General features: G+C 40.2%; 1 long non-coding RNA gene across 1 annotated transcript in view; it reads right to left on the bottom strand.

Annotated features, from left to right (window-relative positions):
* Positions 1-25,106, bottom strand: part of LOC136872409 (uncharacterized) — a 43,278-nt gene extending 18,172 nt beyond the window's left edge. The window contains exons 1-2 of the long non-coding RNA XR_010859885.2: positions 24,829-25,106; positions 19,028-19,186 (exon numbers count right to left, since the gene is read on the bottom strand). This is a non-coding gene — a long non-coding RNA (uncharacterized lncRNA). The remainder of the gene's footprint in view (positions 1-19,027; positions 19,187-24,828) is intronic.
* Positions 25,107-26,355: the final 1,249 nt, after the last annotated feature.

Here is a 26,355-nt window from a genome sequence, read left to right as displayed (position 1 = left end):
GCATGAAGAAGAAAGGGGGCAAGAAAACCAAAATGATAATATAACAATATTGGAAATAGAAGGAACTATAAAGAAGATGAAGTGGCAAAGCATCAGATGTGGATGAGGTGGGTACAGAGATGATAAAAGGAGCAGAACCAGTAAGGTTACATTGGATATATAGATTATTTTGAGTGATATGGAAGAAAAACGAAAAATACCAAAAGATTGTGTGATCTGTGGTGGGATGGAGAACTGGAACTAAGCATTGTGTGTTGTGAAAGTATATTATTGAGTTTGGAAATGTAAATTACTATTTATCCTTTATTTTAAAATCACTTATTATAGTATTTTTAAATAAGCTGTTTTACCATGACAGAATGAACATTGCAAGATGCAAGAATTATTTTTGAATGATTTTTATATTCAAATTTTATGTAACTTGAAGGAATTTTTATGTAACTAGAAGAAAAACAGAATTTGAATGTCTATAATTAAAAAAAAAAAAGTACTTTAGGCAAACCCCAAGAATGGGACTTATGAACTTTATTTTTAACATTGCAAGAGTGATTAAGTGATCTGTATATCAAGAATTGTAATTTTGTAATGTTTGAAAAATTTTGTAAGGCGCTTAATTTTGAGGCATCCTATACTGCACGTACGGTTACTGCTGTTGAAACAGGTGTCGCAATAGGAATATTTGAGAAATTGCTAACTATCTTAAAATAACCATATATGGTCATGCAATTGGATTGGCCAAAATTACGGGCTTTCCAATTGGCGAAGAAAAACGCGAATCTAGTGGAATCGTTTCCCATTGGTTGATTGTGATCGGGCCATTTCCGGTCTTCTGCCGGCTTTGTGAGTGTGATGCGAGTTCTTGGCGTCATATTCCATCCGACCGCCCTAGTGAGCGTTCGCGCTCGGGGCCTAGTTCCCCTTGGGGAACTCCTACCCTACTTGGTAAGTGCAATTTCCATGTTTTCTGAGTTTCATTTTTATTTGATTCCTTTTGTGTTTTGGTATTTTCTCGTTTAATGTAATTTTCAAAGATTTAAATTCAACATGTCTGAGTTTGCCCTAGATTCCCATTGTTTCTAATTTCAATTCTTTCACCTGCATTTTGTTTTTGACAATACATTGTAATTCAGTCATCATCATCATCATTTCCCTTTATCCAACTGTAGTCGGGTAGGGGCAAATATGGTTCCTCTCCACTTTCTTCGGTCTTTCCACCACTCCTCCTCCAACATTGTGTCCCAGTCCAGGTTTCTTTCTATAATGCTGCGTTGGATGGTATCCTTCCATCTCAATCGTGGTCGTCCACGGCCTCTCCTTCCTTGGATTTGCATTTCCATCACCTTTTTTGGCATTCTTTCGTCGCTCATTCGCTTTATGTGCCCAAACTATCTTAGTCGGCTCTTCTCTATTCTATCATTCATTTCTTCCACTCCAATTTCTTCCCGGATTTTCTCATTCCTTATTTTGTCTCTTCTACTCTTCTGTATCATACTCCTCAAGAATTTCATTTCAGCTGCCTGTATTCGACTCTCATCCTTCTTTGTCATTGTCCAAGTTTCTGCTCCGTAAGTTGTTATGGGTATGTAATACATCTTGTACACAGTATCCTTTGCTTCCGTTGGCACATCTTTGTCCCATAACATGTTTCTTACACTATGATAGAAACAACTTCCAGCTTGAATCCTTTTACTAATCTCAGCATCCAGTCGAGCATTCTCCATTAATTCACTCCCCAGGTATTTAAACGTTTCCAATACTTCCAGGGGCTTGTCTGCAAGTCTAATCTGACCTTTCCCTTCTTTCTCCCCTCTAGTCATAACAGGAGTTTTACTCTTTTCTACACTTATTTTCAATCCACATTCTTCAATCTTCCTTCCCATTCACCACATTCAACTGTTCTTGAACCTTCCTGTTGTCTTCTCCCCAAATCACAATATCGTCTGCAAATAACATCATGTTCATTTCTCTTCCTCCATATGCTGCTTTTGCTGTTCTCATGATGTCATCCATTACTATTGTAAACAGGATTGGTGATAGAACACTTCGCTGTCTCAGCCCACTAGTTATTTTGAACCAACTTGTCCTGCCAACTTGTGTTTGCACGCAACTACAACATTCCTTATACAATGCCACGATCATTTTTATTAATCCCTGTCCAATTCCTTTTTGCACCAGACTGTCCCAAACTTTCGTCCTGGGGACACTGTCATATGCCTTTTCAATATCAATGAATGTCATCACCATATCATTCCCGTACTCCCAATGCTTTTCCATTAGTTGTCTCATAATGAAAATGGGCTCTATTGTTGACCTTCCACTTCTGAAACCAAACTGATTTTCCTGCATCTGATTCTCAACCCTCAACCTTATTCTACTTTCCAGTATCCTTTCCATTATCTTAGCAACATGGGATATTAGAGTAATTCCCCTGTAGTTCTTCAAAACTTTCTTATCACCTTTCTTGAAAATTGGGATGATTATTCCTTTTTGCCAATTCTCAGGGACCTCCGTATTCTCCCAGACATTCCTGAGAACCCGATATGTCCACTGCAGGCCTACAGCTCCAGCTGCCTTTACCATCACCACTGAAACTTCATCTATTCCAGCAGTTTTTCCATTCTTCATCTTTCTTACTGCCATTTCAATTTCATTCATTGTAATTTCTTTATCCATTTCTTCATCAACTAATTGCCTTTCCTGGTCATCCATTGAATGACTGTCATCCGTTCTTATGTTCTGCAGCTTCTGAAAATACTCTCTCCATCCATTTCTTATTTCTTCTGACTTTGCCAGTTATTTTGCCACCTTCATCCTTCACAAATCTGGTGTTTACTTGATCTCTATTTTTGTTTCTTAAGATACCATACAGTAATTTCTTGCTGCCCTGTGTATCATCTCTCAATTTCTGTGTGAATAAGGCGCAGCTTTTCCTCTTTTCTTCCTCCACTACTTTCTTGGCCAAGTTCTTTGCCTCCACATATTTTCTTCTACTTTCTTCAGTCTTAGATGTTTTCCATGCTTTCCATGCGATTTTCTTTTTCTTCACTTTAATCTTTACCTTATCATTTGTAGCAAGATTTTATACATGACGTTCCATTCTAGTGTGTCCCTAGCCTTCTAATCTGAATCGTTTTTTCTTCCCTTCTGATACGTAGCCTTGAGGCGAGTTTTGACTCGCTGTGCACAGCTGTGTGGGGCCGTGCCGAGTGTTGGCAGCCATTGAGAGACAGTATGGTTTGAGACGGTCCCCTTTACAGACGTACCATGTAGGATATTATTTATATATTGGGGTTTTGCCCCCCGAATGACCCTTTTGGGGCCATGTAATGTATGTATCTGATACCTTCGTAATATTGAGTACTTATTTTCTTTCGACGCGGTGTTTTTAATATTTAATTAAGTGTAACCTTCCTTCGTTTCAGTTCAAGGCTTCCTAGTAAATCTGTGCCCTTTCAAATTATTATTATTTTCTATCCTCTGATTATCTTATTTCATTCCTGGTTTTGGTTTGTAACTTAGGGCAAAGACTGACTTTATTTGAATATCTTCAGTAAATGAATTCAGTTAAACAAGTACCTATTGGTTTTTAAAAGTCATGACTTAGTTTCAGTTTTGGTCATACTAACCTTTCTTGGTATTGTTTTAAAAAATATATATATATTAATTCCTTCATATAACCTTCTTTGGGTGTTTTATTAACAATCATTTAAAAACTGTAAACAATGGCCATTGGGAAATATCAAGTTGCGGTTCGCAAGATTGTTTCTGTGTGTCTCTATTATTCTTGTAGTTATATTTCTTTATTAAAGCCTTGTTATTATTTATTTCTGAGTGATCATAATGTAGTTTGACCAACAGGTTGGCAATCACGCAACGATCTTACTGCCTCCGGGTAAGTTATGGGTAGCTCTTTTCACATCATCTTGTTTTGCTGTGTATTCATGTCCACTGTTGTTTCATTTTATTAATGTGTTTGTGGTCACAACGTTACACATTCCACCAGTGTGTTTCTTTGTCTTTCACATTTCCTGACATTCTACCACACACCTTTTCTGCACATCCAACCAGTGCTTCCTTAAATCTTTTCCATTCTTCTTCAACATTCTCCACCTCTGTCCTGGGTACAAAGGGTATTATTTCCCTTTGAAATTCTTCTTGTATGATTTTCTCCTTCAACTTCCATACTTTAATTCTTTTCTCTCTTCTTAATTGGGGTTTTTCAATCTTTCCAACTTTCAATTTTCCTATCACAAATCTATGATCTCCACCAAAGGCTTCTTCAGGCATGGCTGTTACATCTACAAGGTTCTTCCGGTGTTCTTTCTCTATGATTATATAATCAATCATGGTCTTTGTTCGTCTGTCTCCCCAACCATACTTTGTAATCTTCTAACTGTTCTTCTTCCTAAACCAGGTGTTTCCAACAATCATTTGATTCCTCATGCAAAAATTCACCAACAACTCACCTTCTGGATTTACATTTCCATATCCAAAGGGCCCTACAACATCTTCCTTTCCTTGTCTTTCTATTCCAACTTGTGCATTTAGATCTCCCATCAATAGTACTTCCTTATCTTCTATCTCTCTCTCCACTTCCTCTATGAAGTCCTCTAGATGTTCATCTATGCAACCAGTTTGTGGGGCATACAATTGAAATAGATCTTTCACGCCATTTTCAAACTGGAGTCTCATCATCATCCTATCGCTGACGTACTTTGTATATTCCACATATTCTTGGATTTCTCTTCTATGATGGCCACTCCTTTTTTTGCTTCAGGTCTTCCACTGTAATACAGCCTGTATCCTTCTCTCAGAGGGATCTCCCCTGTACGCCTCTTCTTGGTCTTGCACAGTCCAAGTATGGCTATATCTTTTTCTATCATGAAGTCAACCAGTTCTTCTGTCTTTCCCGTCAGTGTCAGTACATTTACTGTTGCAATTTTGATGTAGTTTGGTGCTGGTTGCCCATTTTTCACAGTTCCTCCAGCACTTGAAGAGCTGTGCGTCGCTTTTAGCAGGGGATGCCCTAACCTTTTCCGAGGAACCATATCTGCTTTGTCCATATAGGCTATTGTTACGATGGGCTCGCCACACCCAAAGGCATTTTATACCTACTGCCAGGTTCAAAATTAGGCCGCCCCTAACATGGAGACAGACGCCTTTCGTAGCCGCTCCTCTGGAGTACAGACGCTACGGGTATGCCCCTTCCGCCATCACCGCCGTACCAAAGTCCACCTTCTCCGCCGTATATGCCGTTGAGGTCTTCACTCGTAACCCTGAGCTGGGACCCATACCAGATGTTACACACCGGGTCAGTGTGCTCTGGGACTCACATAGGCAGGGGCGCCACTCCCTGGGTAGGGCTGTCTCTGAAGAGGGTCCCTACCTGCTACCTGTAATTCAGTATCACCTTAATATGTTAAACCGTACTTAAGTATCCTGATTATGTCTGGATTTCGGTTTTGTGGATCTGTATCTTTTGTTGAAGTCTACTTAAACATTCTTGGTTTTAATATGTTAAGTATCTGCTAATCTGCAATTCTTTTATTTGTTTCTTTTGAAGTTGTATTTTGTTAATTTTAATATAGCTGAACTAGAGGGTGATTCTTGCGAACCTTTTCTTCCCTATAACATCATACCTTCCCATGGACCTCAATAGGGATCCCTCACCTTCCACAATCCTTCATTAGTTGTCGTTTATTAGGCCTGTAAGTGTTCCCTTCCATTTGGTTCAATTTTATGTTTTTATTATCTACCATCGTATTTCCAAGTTTTGATGTGTAACTACCGCTACAGTGTCATTTTTCTATTCTCCATATTTGTATTATTAAGTGTCAATATTATTTTATTATTTTACAGGATCAGTTTTATTATTATTATTATTTTTATTTGTGTAGGCATTATTATATCGAATCAATGCTACAGACTGAAGGAAGGGTCTCTAATCCCACTACTCAAGAAGGGTGGTAAGAAACGATGTAGCAACTATAGCAGAATCACCCTCATTTCACATGTAGCAAAAATCTTTGAGAGGATGTCAGAGGGAAGACTGAGGATGAAAGCAGAAAAGGAAATGAAGGAAGAGTAATATGGATTTAAAAGAGATAGATCAAATTTTGATCTAATTTTTACATTATGGAACACGATGAAGAAATGCTGGAAGTTCAGGAAGGATTTAGAGATGACATTTTTGTGGGTTACTATTGGCACGTCCTAGTTCATGAACCATGGGCAACGGCTGAGTGGCCTAGTAAGTGGTCCTGAGAGTCGGGATACCAGTTGCTATGGAATGGGAGTGGGCATCTCGGACATATTCTGAGTCATGGCCCTCCTTGAGCTCAGGAGGAAGAAAGAAGGCAAAACTGGCTGAGTCAGCATAGAGGATGCATCTGGATGTGCTAGGAGTAAGTGATATTCAGGTAAGGGGAGATAACGAGGAAGAGATAGGAGATTATAAAGTGTACTTGATGGGTGTTAGAAAGGGAAGGGCAGAGTCTGGGGTAGGGCTCTTTATCAGGAATACCATTGCACGCAACATAGTTTCTGTTAGGCACGTAAATGAGCGAATGATGTGGGTAGATTTGTCAGTTGGAGGAATTAGGACAAGAATTGTGTCCATGTATTCAACATGTGAGGGTGCAGATGAGGATGAAGTTGACAAGTTTTATGAAGCATTGAGTGACATCATGGTCAGGGTCAACAGCAAGGATAGAATAGTGCTAATGGGTGATTTCAATGCGAGAGTTGGGAATAGAACTGAAGGATACGAAAGGGTGATTGGTAAATGTGGGGAAGATATGGAAGCTAATGGGAACGGGAAGCGTTTGCTGGGCTTCTGTGCTAGTATGGGTTTAGCTGTTACGAATACATTCTTCAAGCATAAGGCTATTCACCGCTACACATGGGAGGCTAGGGGTACCAGATCCATAATAGACTATATCTTAACATACTTTGAATTCAGGAAATCTGTTAGGAATGTAAGAGTTTTTCGCAGATTTTTCGATGATACAGACCACTATCTGATCTGTAGTGAACTAAGTATCTCTAGGCCTAGGGTAGAGAAAGTGAAATCTGTCTGCAAACGAATAAGGGTAGAAAATCTCCAGGACGAGGAAATTAGACAGAAGTACATGGATATGATTAGTGAGAAGTTTCAAACAGTAGACAGTAGGCAGGTTCAGGATATAGAAAGTGAATGGGTGGCATACAGGGATGCTGTAGTAGAAACAGCAAGGGAATGCCTAGGAACAACTGCGTGTAAAGATGATGATGCTTGTTGTTTAAAGGGGCCTAACATTGAGGTCATCGGCCCCTAATGGTACGAAATGAAAGAACAAAAATGTCAAATTTATCCACTGACCAAAAAGAATAATAATGTCGTCATGAAGAATGAATGGATGGACTTGAACCCAACAAAAAAAAAGGAAACAAACAACCAAAATACAGTGGATCAGACTCAAAGATCATACATAATTGATTACTGACCAAGGGACCACTCATAAAGCACAATGATGCTTGATGTCGAAAGGGGTGCAAAATCCATGTCTAAGGCCCCACAGAATGGTACATGTCGCGAGTAAAGTAGAACCATGGTATTGGCATGTTGGGGTACTAATCAAAAGTAGCGAAACTCACGGTGTTCCACACAAGACAGTACTAATCACAAGTATTGTACTGCGTACAGGTAACGCAGACCTATGGTGTTTCTCACACAATGGCGCCACTCATAGCCAACGCAAACCAATGAGTTTCCTCACCTAGGTGTACTAGGCACGGATGCCGGTCCCACAGGCCCCGTGGTGTTCCTCACAGAGTGGATACTAATCAAAGGCAACGCAGACCCACGGTGTCACTCATATAGTGGTACAACTCACAGGCTACGCCCAGAACCGTGGTGGTGCTCACATGGGTACGACGCACAGGTACTGGAAACCCCCAGGCCACGCTCATGACTACTACTAAACACAAACCCATTTCGTACCGAACATAGTGGTACAACTCGCAAGTACAGGCAACCCATGATGTTCCCCGCGTGATGGTACGAATCAAAAGTAGTTTCATGGTTCTAATTCAATCATCCCTTGGTCGCCCCTTTTAGTCGCCTCTCACGACAGGCAGGGGATACCGTGGGTGTATTATTCGTCAGCCTCCCCCACCCACAGGGGGTGTGTGTTTGGTCCGCGAGAGGTATTTTATTTCCCTCAAGTCCGCTGGCAAGCCGGTTAGGACCCCCCTATCCGCCACCTGGGACACGCCACGTGGGAGTATCACCTCTCCCCCTGCTACGCCTGCGTAGCAGGTTCGTGGTGTGTAAAGATGAGAAAAGGCGAACATCTTGGTGGAATGATGAAGTGAGAACAGCCTGTAAATGTAAAAAGAAGGTTTATCAGAAATGGCTCCAAACAAGGGCCGAGGCAGACAGGGATTTGTACGTTGATGGAAGAAACAGAGCGAAACAAATAGTTGTTGAATCCAAAAAGAAGTCATGGGAAGATTTTGGTAATAACCTGGAAAGGCTAGGTCGAGCAGCAGGGAAACCTTTCTAGACAGTAATAAAGAATCTTAGGAAGGGAGGGAAAAAGGAAATGAACAGTGTTTTGAGTAATTCAGATGAACTCATAATATATCCCAGGGAATCACTGGAGAGGTGGAGGGAATATTTTGAACATCTTCTCAATGTCAAAGGAAATCGTCCTGGTGGTGTTTCAAACAGCCAAGCTCATGGGGAGGAGGAAAATGATGTTGGTGAAATTATGCTTGAGGAAGTGGAAAGGATGGTAAATAAACTCCATTGTCATAAGGCAGCAGGAATAGATGAAATTAGACCTGAAATGGTGAAGTATAGTGGGAAGGCAGGGATGAAATGGCTTCATAGAGTAGTAAAATAAGTGTGGAGTGTTGGTAAGCTACCTTCAGATTGGACAAAAGCAGTAATTGCACCATCTATAAGCAAGGGAACAGGAAGGATTGCAACAACTATCGAGGTATCTCATTGATTAGTATACCACGCAGCAAAGTATTCACCAGCATCTTGGAAGGGAGGGTGCGATCAGTTGTTGAGAGGAAGTTGGATGAAAACCAGTGTGGTTTCAGACCACAGAGAGGCTGTCAGGATCAGATTTTCAGTATGCGCCAAGTAATTGAAAAATGCTACGAGAGGAATAGGCAGTTGTGTTTATGTTTCGTAGATCTAGAGAAAGCATATGACAGGGTACCGAGGGAAAAGATGTTCACTATACTGGGGGACTATGGAATTAAAGGCAGATTATTAAAAATCAATCAAAGGTATTTATGTTGACAATTGGGCTTCAGTGAGAATTGATGGTAGAATGAGTTCTTGGTTCAGGGTACTTACAGGGGTTAGACAAGCTTGTAATCTTTTCACCTTTGCTGTTCGTAGTTTACATGGATCATATGCTGAAAGGTATAAAATGGCAGGGAGGGATTCAGTTAGGTGGAAATATAGTAAGCAGTTTGGCCTATGCTGACGACTTGGGTCTTAATGGCAGATTGTGCCGAAACCCTGCAGTCTAATATCTTGGAACTTGAAAATAGGTGCAATGAGTATGGTATGAAAATTAGCCTCTTGAAGACTAAATTGATGTCAGTAGGTAAGAAATTCAACAGAATTGAATGTCAGATTGGTGATACAAAGCTAGAACAGGTCGATAATTTCAAGTATTTAGGTTGTGTGGTCTCCCAGGATGGTAATATAGTAAGTGAGATTGAATCAAGGTGTAGTAAAGCTAATGCAGTGAGCTTGCAGTTGCGATCAGCAGTATTCTGTAAGAAGGAAGATAGCTCCCAGACGAAACTATATTTACATCGGTCTGTTTTCAGACAAACTTTGCTTTACGGGAGCGAAAGCTGGGTGGACTCAGGATATCTTATTCATAAGTTAGAAGTAACAGACATGAAAGTAGCAAGAATGATTGCTTGTTAAACAGGTGGGAACAATGGCAGGAGGCTACTCAGAACGAGGAGATAAAGGCTAATTTAGGAATGAACTCGATGGATGAAGCTGTACGCATAAACCGGCTTCGGTGGTGGGGTCATGTGAGGCGAATGGAAGAGGATAGGTTGCCTAGGAGAATAATGGACTCTGCTATGGAGGGTAAGAGAAGTAGAGGGAGACCAAGACGACAATGGTTAGACTCGGTTTCTAACGATTTAAAGATAAGAGGTAGAGAACTAAATGAGGCCACAACACTAGTTGCAAATCGAGGATTGTGGCAACATTTAGTAAATTCACAGAGGCTTGCAGACTGAACGGTGAAATACATAACAGTCTATAATGATAATGTATGTATTTATAGATACTGAGAAGGCATATGACAGTGTACCATAGCAACTGATCTATAAAAGGCAGCAGAATCATTAGGACTGAGAATCAAAAAAATATGGCTCTCAGTAGGTGGATTTCTCAGTCAGCCATAAGGAATGCAAATTCAAATGTTGGGAGGATGTTTGAAATGGGTAATATTTTGAACACTACTCGTGAAATGCATAGAAAGAAATTATCGAACTAGTGGCTGCGGAGTTTGCGTCACATAACTATCAATATTAAGTTAAAAGAAGGTATATAATGGTTCACCTTTCAATACTATTAAAATAATGTAAGTTTACATTCCTATTTAATTACAATTGGTACCGGTTGACAGTGGGCTTGAATCCCCACTGTCGGCAACCCTGAAGTGTTTCAGGAATTTGTTATGAACGCGCTGTACTTACAATGCTAAGATAATAGTAACTGGACTGCTCCACCTACTGTAAGTTATAGTGTAAAATTTTGAAATATTTAAGGTACGTGTCAATTCATATATGATGGCATTATAATGTTAAGCTAGTAGTAAGCTCAACCTATAATATAGTACTGTAAGCCATAGTGTTAAATACTTGAGTTGTGTGTGGATTTGTATATGATGATGCTGGATTTAGAATGTTAAACTAGTAGTATTTCTTGTAATACTTCAATCCATGGAACTGGATGTTGTACTCGTGTTGTTGTTGTAAGTCCCAGTGTAAAATTTTGAAATAATTAAGGTATGTGTAAATTTGTATATGATGGTGTTGTTATGTTAAGCTAGTAGTAAGTTCAACCTGTTGTATTGTAAGCTGTAGTGACAAGCACTAGAAATACTTAAGTTATGTGTGAATTTGTATATAGTGATGCTGGATTTAACATGTTAAACTAGTATTTCTTGTAATACAAAGGGCACTAGGACAGTTTTGCAATACGCAAAAATGGTTGGCTGGACACCCCTGTTATGGTGAGGGATGAAAAGAGGGGTGAAAACCAGCCTAGAACACAGCAAGGTGTGACCTTCACACCAGATGTTACCAAGCAGTGGGATTGAAAGCAAGTTAAGATGTCAGTGTGGTCTAAAGGTGAACATCGTGCAATTATCCACTACAATTTTTCTTGTACAAAGAGTTGCAGAGGGGAAATTTTGGGGTTGAAGAAGATCCTCGTTCTGGGCGACCGTCTGAATCAGTGACTAAGAAAAACATTGAACCTGTGAGGAAAATGTTGAAGCAAGAGAGGCGGTTGACATATCGGCAGGTTGAAGAGACCCTCCACATCCCTGCACCAATTATTCATTCAGTTCTACATGACCATCTCCATGTTACAAAAGTTTGTTCCCTTTGGGTGCTCCATTCACTTTCAAAGGAACAAAGGGCACATTGAGTGAAATGGTGTCGAAAAATGCTAAAACAGTTTGAAAATGGGACTTCGCGTAACGTCAATAGCATCGTTACAGGTGATGAAACTTGGCTTTATTATTACAATGTCCCAACAAAATCCCAGAACAAGGTGTGCCTGTTTGAAGATAAGGGTACTCCCGTGACTGTGCGAAAGTCAAGGTCAGTGAAGAAAAGGATGATTGCAGTATTCTTCACTAAACGGGGCACCCTGACTCGGGTTGTGCTAGAAACACAAAGGACAGTTACTGCGAAATGGTACAGTGAGACTTGTCTGCCTCAGGTCATCCAGGCTCTCAAGCAGCTCCGTCTAAGGTCACGGCTCAACACTTGGCTCTAGCATCACGACAATGCTCCAGCACATCGTGCTAATGTAACAATGGATTTTCTTGCCAGATCAGGGTTGACTGTGATTGATCATCCTCCACACAGTCCTGATCTTACCCCGTGTGACTTCGCACTTTTCCCAGAAGTGAAGATGAAGCTGAAAGGGTGGTGTTTTGCATCCGACGAGGAGCTTCTGGCAGCATGGGATCAAGAGTGTGAAATTTTAAATGAAGAAAAGTGGTAGAGTTGGTTCAATGACTGGTTTCGACATATAGAGAAGCGTATTGAGTGTGGAAAGTATTTTGAAAAAGTCTAAAGCGTTCACTCACATTGCGAAACTTTCCTAGTGTCCTTTGTATTTTCTTTCCATGGAATTGCTTGATGTACTTTTGTTGTTGTAGTTGGGTAATTATGTTTGTTACTTTATTATCACACTACTGTAAGTGATCATTGCCACCGGGATATTTCCCAATTGCGATGTATTTGTTAATAATAATAATCATACCGAGCTCGATAGCTGCAGTCGCTTAAGTGCGGCCAGTATCCAGTATTCGGGAGATAGTAGGTTCGAACCCCACTGTCGGCAGCCCTGAAAATGGTTTTCCGTGGTTTCCCATTTTCACACCAGGCAAATGCTGGGGCTGTACCTTAATTAAGGCCATGGCCGCTTCCTTCCCACTCCCAGCCCTTTCCTGTCCCATCGTTGCCATAAGACCTATCTGTGTCGGCGCGACGTAAAGCAAAAACAAAAAAAAATCATGTTACCATGGATGCTTTCACAGCCTGTGCTTATCATGTCCTATATCATGTTAATAATAATAATAATAATAATAATAATAATAATAATAATAATGTCTTTGACCACGGGGCTGACATTGTACTTCAAATTACTAATCATCTGTATTTCGAATTAATTAATATAAATAACATGCAAAACCGTATCTCATGTTTCTGGGAACGAGAGCTTCTTTAAATTAGGCGGGATTTTGAATTAACCGATTTCAAAGTATCGAGGTTCTACTGTATATCAGAACACAGTCACCCTTTTCTCTCTTTAAATAGATATCCATCATAGTCTGTCTGATGTAGGTAGATTTATATGTTCAAATGTCCAATCTTAACAAATATTCATGGATTACCTTCAATTTGAATTATTTACCAACATTTCTGGAGCATTTTCAATAAACAATCCACTGAACATTCAACATAGAGATTTCAAAAACAGGACTCATCAACAGAAAAAGTTTCCCATAAATTCAATCATACATTCGCTAGTTTTCATTGAGGGTCACCAGCTACTTAACTAGCCTCATTATAAAAAAGTACTGAATGTGGTATGTTGGTTAGTTTTCAGCAAGGCCTTCATAATCAGAAGCAAAACAACAACGGTAAACACATGAATTTTGCATATTCGTTACTTTGTTGGACGGCAGAAGAGAATAGTAGAATTAAAATAGCATTGCAAAATTATGAGTATGATATATTCTCTACTATACTATGGCCACTTTAAGGAAAAACACCTATTTGTCGAACTACAAGGGTACATCACAGCCCTTCACTAACAGCTACAGATTCAACACTTTTCCATGAAATTTGTAACCCACGACAGCATTGTTTCCTTTTTCTTGCTAGTGGCTGTACGTCGCACCGACACAGATTGGTCTTATGGCGACAATGGGCTAGGAGTTGGAAGGAAGCGGCCATGGCCTTAATTAGGGTACAGCACCAACATTTGCCTGGTGTGAAAATGGGAAACTATGGAAAACCATCTTCAGGGCTGCCAACAGTGGAATTCTAACCCACTATCTCCCAGATGTAAGCTCACAGCTGCACGCCCCTAACCGCATTGCCAACTTGCCCGGTCAACAGCATTGTAAACTGTTGGGAAAAAAAGCAATTCTTTTTCACATTTGTTAGTTTAATGTGGTCTGACAATATATCTGATCCCACCAGGTGGAACTCCAGCAGCTGGTGTTGTCAGAACAACTGCAAGTTTTCAAGCTTGTTAAAGACTTACTGGTGAAGAATACAATGGGATGCCACCAACATGAGAAAATGTGCAACAAACAAAGAGTGGACTGCAGGAAGGATATGAGTGCAACAGAGACAATGTGAGCTATGGCTTTATGAATTTGTTCCCGGGGTTGAAGTGAAATAAGTTCTGCTATGTGGTTAGTTTGTTCTTTTCATGTTAATTTTTGGAACCATGTGACTATATTATGAGGGTAATCCCAAAAATAAGGTCTCCTATTTTTTTTTGTAAATACAGAACTCATTCGTGTGACTGTTGGTCACAATATTGTGAAGAGTGTTTCCCCGTGCTCGCATATAAACACGCGCATGCCGCGCTGAGGCACTCAGTCTTGGGTTAGCAGCTGTTGAGCTCCCCCGTTGGATGTTACCGCCAAGTGCGAAGTGCTTGGTTTTTGAATGCAAAAGGTACTGAACTGACTGAAATCCATCACCAATTGACGGAAGTGTATGGTGAGTCATGATGTCAAAAATGTTCGTAAGTGGTGTAGAGAGTCTACAGCTGGTCGGACTGAAATTAACGACGAACAAAGGAGCAAGGGACTGCCAATTTCCGTCGAGACAGTCGTGAAAGTTGAGCAAATCATGTGTGAAGATCTATGGATCACCCCGGATGATCTCTGCACTTTGGTTCCCGAGGTTTCCCGAAGCGCTGCTCACAGAATTTTAACGGACAAGTTGAAATACCAGAAGGTATGTGCAAGATGGGTGCCACGCAGGCATGCTGACTGAAGACCACATGCGGCAACGAGTTGATTCTTTCCGCGCTTTTCTTCAACGCTTTGCAGCCGAACAGGACAACTTTTTGGACGCAATTGTCACGGGTGACAAAACCTAGGTGTTCCACTTTATATTTGTTCCCTAAGATGAAAGAACATTTGGCTGGAAAGCAATTCAGCACCGACGATGAGGTTCACAACTTCCTCAACAGCATGACGGTGAGCTGGTATGACATGGGCATACAAAAACTGTCAGAGTCTACAAAAATGCATCCACTGAAATTGTGATTATGTAGAAAAATAGCTTAAATGTTCAAGCTGTAAAATGATGTAAACCATTGTAGAAATAACCAGGTCTGTGTATTTATAAAGAAAATAGGAGACCTTATTTTTGGGATTACCTTCATACTATTTTACAAAAAATAAGACAATTTGTTAACTGACGTGCACTGTACGGAAAATTAATTTAACAAGCATAATATGACAACATATCAGTACATTACACTACACCCAGGAAACTGGAGTTGGAAAATGATGATGCTGATGATGATAAACAGTACATTACATAAACTTATTGCAAACTATGACTATTATTGCTCCATCATCTCTTCTCTCCCTTCCTCTTCTACAGATGAGTGCATCTTCATACTCAGCATTGTTGTGGAATACATTGATATTCCCAAAGAAGAAAATAATAAAGTCTTCATCTTTGAGGTGCCTTGCAACATTGTGCAAAATAAAACTGCTTAATGTAAGAGACGGAAGTTTTCGTGTGTGCACATGTATTTTGTTTCGTAGTATAAGAAAACAGTTTCAACTGTCCGAAGCATCTTTCAATTACGATGTACTCTCGAGTTAAGTACATATTGTATGAATTTTGTTCTGGAGTAACAGTGTCTTGGAAGGGGGGTCATAAATCTATGGCATTAGCTCATATTCAGAGTCTCCAAGCAGAAGTGCCCTATCTGGGTTCCACTGCATGATTTTAACCCTGGAGAGGACGCGTAAAAATAATCCTGTGAGGAGGCGCGCACACTGCTTTGGACCGGGTCATGAAAAAAATAGCGCAAATTAAGCAAAAGAATTTTAATGTTACAGATATAGTAAATAATTATACATGAACTTGTAAATAATGTTCAAAGGTATTCTGAAAATACAAAAATCGGATGTTAAACAACTGACGTCCATTCTGCGTCATACTAGATTCTTGACTTTCTGTACTGCACTGAACACATGTCACTGCCAAGTGTTCTATGTAGATATGTCACTGGCATACACGGCATCTAGTCTTGGTTTTTCTGTGTGGGTTTTTTGTTGCAGTAGGCGCATCTTACAGGCCCTTCTAGTTCTTCTGGAGCTGCAGAGGGCTGCTCTTCTCCAGATAATCCTAACATTTAGCGGATGTTCCTTTTATAGCCCCATGCAGAGTGGGATTTAGGATTGCAATATGGGTACAATCAATAGCACCTATAGTTGAAAGAAAGTCATACTTTCCTTGCTACTGGTCTTTCTCTTTCTGTAACTCTTCAATGGATGAAGGGAATCTAATCCAGTCATTCGATTTTTGGATAACAGCCATCATTCGAAACCGTTAAGGATACTGCTAACTGATGAACTCCTGTATCTTCTCCTACACCACTTTGAACAGCCAGATCTACGATATAATGAAAGTAAAGTTTTCAGGATGTGCATTGGAAAGAGAGAAAATCATCATCATCATTTCCCTTTATCCAGCTGTAGCCGGGTAGGGGCAAATATGGTTCCTCTCCATTTTCTTTGGTCTTTCCACCACTCCTCCTCCAACAGTGGGTCAAAATGCTTTTTGAAAATTACAGAAAAAATAAATAAATTAGGTAGCCAATCAATGATTACTTCATAACTGATCCTTTATGGTAATCTATATACAGTATATAAAATAAGAGTTTTGTCTGTACATTGCTTAAAATTTAAAAAGGATCGTATTTCTGCATCGGTCATGTCCACAGTAACAAGGAAATGCACTTTTTTATTTTCCATAATTTCCGTCTGTCTGTATGTACGTACACGCATCACGAGAAAATGGCTGAAGAGAATTTAATAAAAATCGGTATGCACAGTCAGGAAATAAGTCACTACAATCTAGGCCATAAATAATTTTATTCACGCTGAGTGAAATGGTAGTTTAGGGGAAGGCCTAAAATTTAATTCTCAATTATTTGTTATTAGTGGCCCTATCTTAATGCAAATAGGGCAATAAGTCGCTATAATCTAGGCCATAAATAATTGTATTCACGCTGAGTGAAATGGTAGTTTAGGGGAAGGCCTAAAATTTAACTCTCAGATATTTATGTTATTAGTGGGCGTATCGATAAATACTACATAACTATAGTTACATAGTATTAAATTTCTGATCATATATGTCTTATACATTGTTACCGTACCGGCTATGACCACAGAGATATTCATGAATTTGGATTTTTGTTACCAAGTCCATATCAGTGCCGAGTCACGAGAAAATGGGTCAACAGAATTTAATGAAAATTGGTATGTAAAGCCGGAGAATAAAGAACTAAATTATACATTGTAAATAATTTTATAAGACGCCCTAATATCACAGAGTCGAAAGAAAAATAAACGTGAAGGCCTACAATATAGAAAGCTCATAAAATTGATCAACAATAACATTATATTGAGCATTGTTTGTTGGGATGTGCTTTATGTCTTCTGTTGCCACTCATCTCCAATAGACAGGATTACTGCTGCGTACCGACTATTTAAAAAAAATTGCTTTACGTCGCATCGACACAGATAGTTCTTATGGCGACGATGGGATAGGAAAGGGCTACGAGTGTACAGGAAGCGGCCCTGGCCTTAATTAAGGTACATCCCCAGCATTTGTCAGGTGTGAAAATGGGAAACCATGGAATACCATCTTCAGGGCTGCTGACAGTGAGGTTCGAATCCACTATCTCCCGGATGCAAGCTCACAGCTGTGCGCCCCTAACCACATGGCCAACTCGCCCGGTCGTACCGAGTGTAACAGCCCGCCTGAATATTGGTGGAAAGTAGCTGGGGAGTTAGATAACTTTCTTCTTTAGCATGCTATTCCTCTGGTTCATACATTTCCTGATACTACTGGTACTGTACGTAACACACTGGTCTATCATAGTATTCCAGCTATTCAATTCCTTCTCTGAGGCACTGATTGCAATGAGCAATGTGCATATTTCATGGAATAGTGGCAGAAGAGTGTTCACGGCTGTTTGCAGCCTGGTCATTCCAGTTCTGGAACTTTGGACTGTTAGATTGGCACCGTAGTACTGTTTGTTAAAAGTGGCGTTTTTTCATTTAATCGCTACATTCCTACCGACCTATTGTAATGACCTATGTTGATTTCAATTAAGAAAACTACAAAGTCAGTCTTTCTGAGAATCCTGTAGCAAAGCACGGGTACATCAGCTAGTTGAGAATAAAATTATCAAACATTTAACAAAGACATACTTTCTAATGATGCTGTGAAACCCTATGAACCTTTTTGATATTTTCACTCTGTTATATTAAAAATAAACTACTAAATTTCCTTGGAGTACAATGTACAGATGTGAGAATCGAGAAAAACTACATTAAAAGGCATACATTTTTACTCTGTACCGTATTCAGTGGGCCACTGAACAGACAACAAGAAATTTATAAATTACTGGTGAGCCATAATTTAATTTTGTATTAATAATGTGAGAGTGAAATATGGGGGGTCATTTTGCTCAAAGATTACATTTATAACTTAAAATTTAAAGTCAAGTGTACAACTGTCTAAACAAAGAACAAACAAAAAATGTATTTAACAGTATCATATGAGAAATGTCCGCCTCTGTAGCGTAACGGTTAGTGTAATTAGCTGCCGTCCTCGGGGGCCCGGGTTCGATTCCCGGTACTGCCAGAAATTTAAGAATGACAGGAGAGCTGGTATGTGATTGAAATGGTACATGCAGCTCACCTCCAATGGAGGTGTGCCTGGAAAGAGCTGCACCACCTCGGGATGAGGACACAAGTTTACTTATATGAGAAATGAATAATTTTCATTATTGTTCGGTGAAATTTAAATTCTGAAGCCCCTCCTGAAAGTTCAGAAACCTTCCCAAATAAAAGTTTTGAACATAATCCTGTTCCATGTCAATAGTTCAACCTATGTCTATCATAAGCTTCTTATTTCCTTCAGTCTGTACAACAACTGTACCTTTTATTGATCACTAAGAATAATTCAAACTCACCTGTTTCAGTGAAAGCTGTTGTCATAATCTGGTATCCACTTTCTCCTCTGCAGGTGAGCAGCTTATGCTCCTCATTCCTGGAACACTAAGACCTCCACGTATCTTGGTTCTTCCTCGTCTCCAACCAACCTAATAGGCAGTATACCGTCTTCATATTTCCTGTAAAAATATTATAATTATTTAAAAATATACTAACCGTTACTGTATATTGTAGCCATGAGACAACATTATCACTTTTCACTTATTTAAATGAGATACAGACTGTGGACGGAGGTAGATTTGTGGCACCCCTTCAAGTGTCCAGTCAATCAAATACACATACCAGTGATGCCTTTTTTTTTTTTTACATAACCGACGACAAAACAGCCCTACAACCACAGGCAGTCCCTTCACCCCACTAACGTCCACAAGTGCCAATCACAGTTTATTTTCCTTGGACTCTACCCACCCAGTTACTACAGGTTTCAGACCCATCCAGTTACCAAAGGCTTCAGGAATATCTTTGGCTCAACCTCAAAGACATTACCAACCGCAGCAGTTTTGATGTGTCATTTGGTTTCAATTTTGGATGTGTTGTCGGACTTCATCAATGTTTTAAATTTAGACTGTAAATTGAGACATACTTGATTTTTACTTTATTATTGGTTGTATGAGAGCATATGTTTCCAACTGGATCGTGGCTGAAGATGACCCAATGTACGTGGGGTCAAAACTAGTCCCAGTTATATAGGACACTATACAAGCTAATGATATTGAATAGGTGGACCCTTCTCTACTCTTTGATATGGTCGTGCAAGTATACTTGTGCCTTGCAATACGTAACCATGGCCAGTAGCCAATAATGATCAATCTTTCAATGTTAAAAGCTTAGCTTCTATGCTATATTAAAAATAAACTAACGGTACTGAATTTCTTTGGAGTGCAGTGTGCAGACATGAAAATTGACAAAAACTACAGTAGGCTAGAAGTCCGCTACAGCAAGTATAGCATATAGCGAGAATTCCGTTCTAAGGACAAACAAAGAACAAACAAAAAATGTATTTAACAGTATCATATGAGAAATGAACAATTTTCATTATCGTTGGGTGAAAATTAAATTCTTTGTTCTTCAGTTACTGCGAAAATCCAATCATTGATGCATCCGTTATTATGAGCGATTAAGTGTGCATCATATTTCCATTATCGATATTTATGCACTCCAGCGATTATACTGATTGTGATCGATCATCTTTGGTATAGTATTCTCGCTATGTGCACTAGCCAGCTGTCTCGTTGACAATCGATCTCGAAGGTGATGCTGGAGAAAATTAGTAATACTCACAATACTTGTTCTGTAAACACAAGTTACAAGTAACAAATCTCATGTCTGTTCCGTACTGAAGATAACAATAAGTAAAATTCTTACAAGAATAAAATTTACTGTATCCAGCTATACAATTCAAATTAACAGTTTATAGTGACTAAATTCTACATGAATTACATACACACTTAGGTACATGTTTTGCCCTTTTTGGGCATCTTCAGCCTATTGTCAATCTTAAGGTCAAGTCCAGGGCTGTGTTTGAGTTAAACATTTGAACATAATACTATACAAAATGATCTTATTCTAAAATATATTTTGTAAAAAAGTTTTTCTTTAGATGCTGTGTACATTAGTTTAAAATGTGTACGTTGAATAAAACCAAAATTTGTGACATGAATACAATAAACATTATCTACATTTAACTAAAATTGTCCACAGCGAAAACTGGATTTTCATCAATTATTATTATTATTATTATTATTTGCTTTACGTCACACCGACACAGATAGGTCTTATGGCGACGATGGAATAGGAAAGACCTGGGAATGGGATGGAAGTGGCCGTGGCCTTAATTAAGGCACAGCCTTGCCTGGTGTGAAAATGGAAAACCACAGAAAACCATCTTCAGGGCTGCCGACAGTGAAGTTTGAACCCACTATCTCCCGATTACTGGACACTGGCCGCACTTAAGCGACTGCAGGTAGATATTTAGTATCCAGGATTAAAGTACATCAACAATAATGTAAATTATGTACAGTATTCTTTCAAATAAATAACCTAACTAATTTTATTCCCGGTAAGCATGATTGGATTGTTGGTGAGTATATCTGATAATTTAAACCCAAACAATAACAAGCCACAGCTTATCCACCTTAACCCCATATTATATTAGAAGTGTTTCTAAAGCACGTCCTAAAATCAATACTTCAGCCTGGAGAAAAGACTTTTACACGCGTGGAACGACTGTCGTTTGTTTACACGCTCGTGGCCTTCTCGGGAAGGATGGCGTCAAGCGGTGCTCAATGCTACCAACCTCTCTACTTAGGAACTAATGAGTGAGTGGTGATGGGGATTATTGTTACACCATTGGTCTGGACTGCCTGGACCAGTGATATAGGGACAAGCAAAGGTGGTCTGGGGGCGTAAGACTCCAGGTTAGAAGCCGCGAAGTGGCCTTTAGTTTCGTGTGGAAATGCGACCGGTCTTGTCTGGTTCTTGCCGTGTGGAGGGTTAGGATAGGATCTGGTCAAGACCTGTGATGTAGGGACAAGAAAAGGGGCGCTTTTAATGTGCTGGGGTTGGTAACGGATTATGATTATCATAACATATAGGAATGAGATCACGTGCTACTTTACATTGGCCAATAGGAATGCAAGTAGCTACTTCAGCAATGAAAATGGTGTGTAATACTCTTCATTAGGTTATAAAAGTAAATGTAGTTCTTGGGGCAGGGTGATGGGTCTCCTCTGAGATGCATTCCAAGTAAGATTTCATTAATTTCCACTTATAACGTTGCAAAAATCTTGTTTCCAGTTTTACCCTCTTAAAATGTAATAGTGAAATTGTAATTCATTACGTACATTACAAAAATATTTGAGGTCGTATGCCTAACTCTTTATTATATCCAGTCAAAATACATAAACTGCATTAAACATAGCCTAAATAACTTATTTCTTACAACGTAAATTGAAAATGATGTGGATTTCAGCCCTCTTTCTTTCATTATTTTCTGCCTCCCTTTTAAAATCTGGTATCGCCGCAGTGAACGAGTGTGACAACACTGGTTATAGGTTAAGATTTTGTTTTGGTTATGTTAGTAATTGAATAATAGTAGTCTCTGTCAATCAATCACTACTGATCTGCTTCGCCCAACCTTCATGGCCTGTGATGTAGCCACATCACTGTAGTTGAATAGCATACGCTCATTGCCTGCCAGCCCGTCCATGGGACGGAATGCCCAACTTGAGCACCTCTACTCTAGAGGCTGCCAAAATTCAGTGGCAGGAAAGGTATAATTTTCCTAATGCTATAGGGGCTGTTGACTGTACACATGTTCATATAAAAAAGCTGCATCAACATCATGATGAATATATTAAGACAAAATTTTTCCTTCCGCAGCCCAGAGTTTATAACATTATAGGGAAACTAAAATAATGCAAATCTTACTTGGAATACCTTGTAGAGGAGAGATGTGTTCATTGCGATGTCTAGGTACCCACCATCCCGCCCCCAGAAGTACATTTACTTTTATAACCCAATAAGAGCAGCAGCCGCCATCGGCCATGGCTAGCGTAACTACTCGCATTCTCATTGGTGAACGTGAACGGAACGTGACGTCATTGCCATCAATGCTGATAGGTACAATGTGTTACTAACCCCGGCTGAATAAAAGCACAAAGAAAAAACACCATGTAAAGGAAACAATGTGAAATACACTGTTCAGACCAAGGGTCTTGTCCACGGCATGAATCCTAACCGTCCAGACCAATCGTGTTTCCTCACGAAACTAGGTGCCTAACGCCGCTTCGCGGCTTCTAACTGTCCAGACCAATGGTCTTGTCCACGGCAAGAATCCTAACTGTCCAGACCAATGGTCTTGTCCACGGCAAGAATCCTAACCGTCCAGACTAATCGTGTTTCCTCACGAAACTAGGTGCCTAACGCCGCTTTGCAGCTTCTAACCGTCCAGACCAATGGTCTTGTCCACGGCAAGAATCCTAACTGTCCAGACCAATCGTGTTTCCTCACGAAACTAGGTGCCTAAGGCTGCTTCGCGGCTTCTAACCGTCCAGACCAATGATCTTGTCCACGGCAAGAATCCTAACTGTCCAGACCAATGGTCTTGTCCACGGCAAGAATCCTAAACAATAATCACATGATCATCACCAGCAACAGAAGTACCACTCATTAGTTCCTAAGTACAGAGGTTGGCAGCCTTGATCGCCTCTCGACAACATTCTACCCGAGCGTGCAGACAAACGACAGTCTACAGCGTGCAGCTGAATGTAGTGAGTGCTGGGCTGCGGAAGGTAAAATTATAATTATATTAATAGGAAAGGGGTACCCAGAATTAATGTGCAAGCCACTTGCAACGCGAATGAAGAGTTTACTAGTGTGGACCGCACTTGTCCTGGTTCACTGCACGATCCATGAATCTGATGAAACTCTGATGTTTAGCAGAGTAATTACAGGCAATCGTGCAAATGCCCATCAATGCTTTACTTCTCGCAGCCCAGTACTCGTTACATTTAGCCGCGCGCGGAGCGACTGTCGTTTGTTTACACAGTCGCAAAACCGGTGCTCAGTTCTGCCAACCTCTGTACTTAGGAACTAATGAGTGAGGTGCTTTGATAGCTGGTGGTGGTGATTATTGTTACAAGATTGGCCTGGACTGGTTCTTGCCATGCGGACAGTAAGGATAGGATCTGGACAAGATTCTTGCCGTGCGGACGGTTAGGATAGGATCTGGACAAGACCCTTGGCCTGGACGGTTAGAAGCCGCGAAGCGGCCCTAGGCCTCTTAATTTCATGAGGAAACACGATTGGTCTGGAAGGAAGACGATTGGTCTGGACGGTTAGGATTCTTGCCGTGGACAAGACCATTGGTCTGGACGGTTAGGTTTCTTGCCGTGGACAAGACCATTGGTCTGGACAGTTAGAAGCCGCGAAGTGGACTTAGGCCTCTAGTTTCTGGAGGAAGCACGATTGGTCTGGACGGTTAGGATTCTTGCCGTGGACAGGACCATTGGTCTGGACGGTTAGTAGCCGCGAAGCGGCCCTAGGCCCCTAGTTTCATGTGGAAAGCCGCATAGTTATTTTACAGGGTATTTTTTGTTTGTGATTTTATTCACCCGGGGTTGGTAATGCAATGTATTTATCAGCATTGATGGCAATGACATCACATTCCGTTCCCGTTGACCAATGAGAATGCAAGAATCTACTTAGCCATGGACGATGGCGGCTGCTACTTTTTATTAGATTATAAAAGTAAATGTACTTCTGGGGGCGGGATAGTGGGTTCCTAGACTTCGCAATGAACACATCTCTCCTCTAAAATGAATTCCAAGTAAGATTCGCATTATTTTCACTTCCTTATAATGTTATAAACGTTGGGCTGCGGGATGTAAAGTTATACCAAATGCCCTTCTTCTTGGGGATGCAGGTTATGGTATTGTACCATAGCTTATTACCCCATACCGAGATCCTGAAACCCCAGAACAAACGTTCTACAGTAAGTACCGGTAAATAACAAAAGAGATGGTGATAACGGAGAGATGTTTTGGGCAGGTAAAACAACACTTTCCAATACCGGTAAATGAGAATAAGACATTGGTAGCCACAGAAAAAGCACCGTTATTTCAGACGGTTTTGTTCTGCACAATGTAGCAAAATATATCAGGAACAAAGATCAAGTTGATGACGGGCGGATTTGCGAGAGAGGACAACAAAGAAGGGATGAAATTGTAAACTTACGTAAGTACTTGCAAAATATACTCACCAGAATAATGAATTTGTATCTTCTTCAAATTGTATCAGCAGAGATATCCTCTTCTCTCTCCATTCCCTGATATTCTGGCAACATACACGACACAAGTATCACAAAATATGAAGGAAACAAATCAAATACATACATTAATTCTTAAGATCGTACACACAACAACAAACAAGAAACAAAATATATTGGCAGATTGTCTACTGTTAGTGGTTGCAATAAGAGTCGCCAAACACTCCATAACAACCCTTCTCCTCGATTCAAAACATTTCCTTCTCTGAGTAATTTAATTTAATTTAATTTATTAAAGCCGTTTTGGATATCGGCAATTAATAGCATTATTCAACCATATTTGATAATTTAATGAAAACATACAAGTTTGTAAATGCGTCATTATGCCAACTAGGGACCTCTTTCTGCCAGGCGATGTTGGCTACAATGAACGAGAGAATAACAACGGACCAGGGAGTAAAGAATCCCTGCAATGGACAGAAAATAAACACATGAATCAAAGAAGATTTATAGGACATGAACACAACAATGAAAAAAAAAAAAAGAAACAACTGTGCAATCAGTTCCGCTGTCAATCGCAACGCAAGAGATAGCAGCACTGTTACAACTCACCAGTGTGTTTTAGTGACACAGACATATAAATCTAGACTGGCAATGAGCAGCACGATTCTGAAGCCGAAACCGTGCGGCCGCCGCCATAGTACGTCACTACACTATCCCAATACATTAAAGTGCCAGAAACGGGAATAATGGACAGGGGATAAGTAAAATAATAAAAAGCACATAGAATTAAGAACAATACTACTGATTAATTAGACCTATTAAGTCCTTTATTTTACTGTTAAAAAAGAAACAATGGTATATCAATTTACAAATGCTTTAAAATAGCCAGCCTGTTATAGACCGATCATCGGTCAAATCTGTTTCCATTCTCACTCTTACAGCATGATTTGCACATATCTTCAAGTACAGTGATGCAGTTACTCTAATAAGGCGTGCCAAGCTGAGTGGTTCAGAAGGTTGTCCTTCTAATTCCAACTCGGCAGGTTCGATCCTGGCTCAGTCCGGTGGTATTTGAAGGTGCTCAGATACGTCAGCCTCGTGTCGGTAGACTTACTGGTACAGACGTGCACATTAATGGTGTCCCGACATAAACAATCAACACTGCCCCCCCCCCTAGTACTGAAGAGAAGAGGATAGAGCGAAGGAGTAGTGTTGAAGGCCAATCCAGTACAAAACATGGGGGAAGGGAGTGAAGGGGTAGTGTCGAAGGCACAATGACTCACCTTCTCGCTTAACGCATTGCTGCATGGACTGCATGCAGACAGCCCGCTACAAGACTTAGTTGTGATCGAAATGGGCACAGTGGCGGATGTATTGAAGTACAGCATTAGGTTACCTACTCGTCCGGCCCCGCGGTGTACGGGGCAACACGTCCGGCCCTCCCCGGGTTCGATTCCCGGCCGGGTTAGGGGGTTTTAATTGTGAATGATTATATCTCTGGCCTGGGGACTGCGTGTT

The sequence above is a fragment of the Anabrus simplex genome, chromosome 4 (genome assembly GCF_040414725.1).
Source record: "Anabrus simplex isolate iqAnaSimp1 chromosome 4, ASM4041472v1, whole genome shotgun sequence".
NCBI lineage: Eukaryota > Metazoa > Arthropoda > Insecta > Orthoptera > Tettigoniidae > Anabrus > Anabrus simplex.
This window is presented reverse-complemented; position numbering and strand designations above follow the sequence as displayed.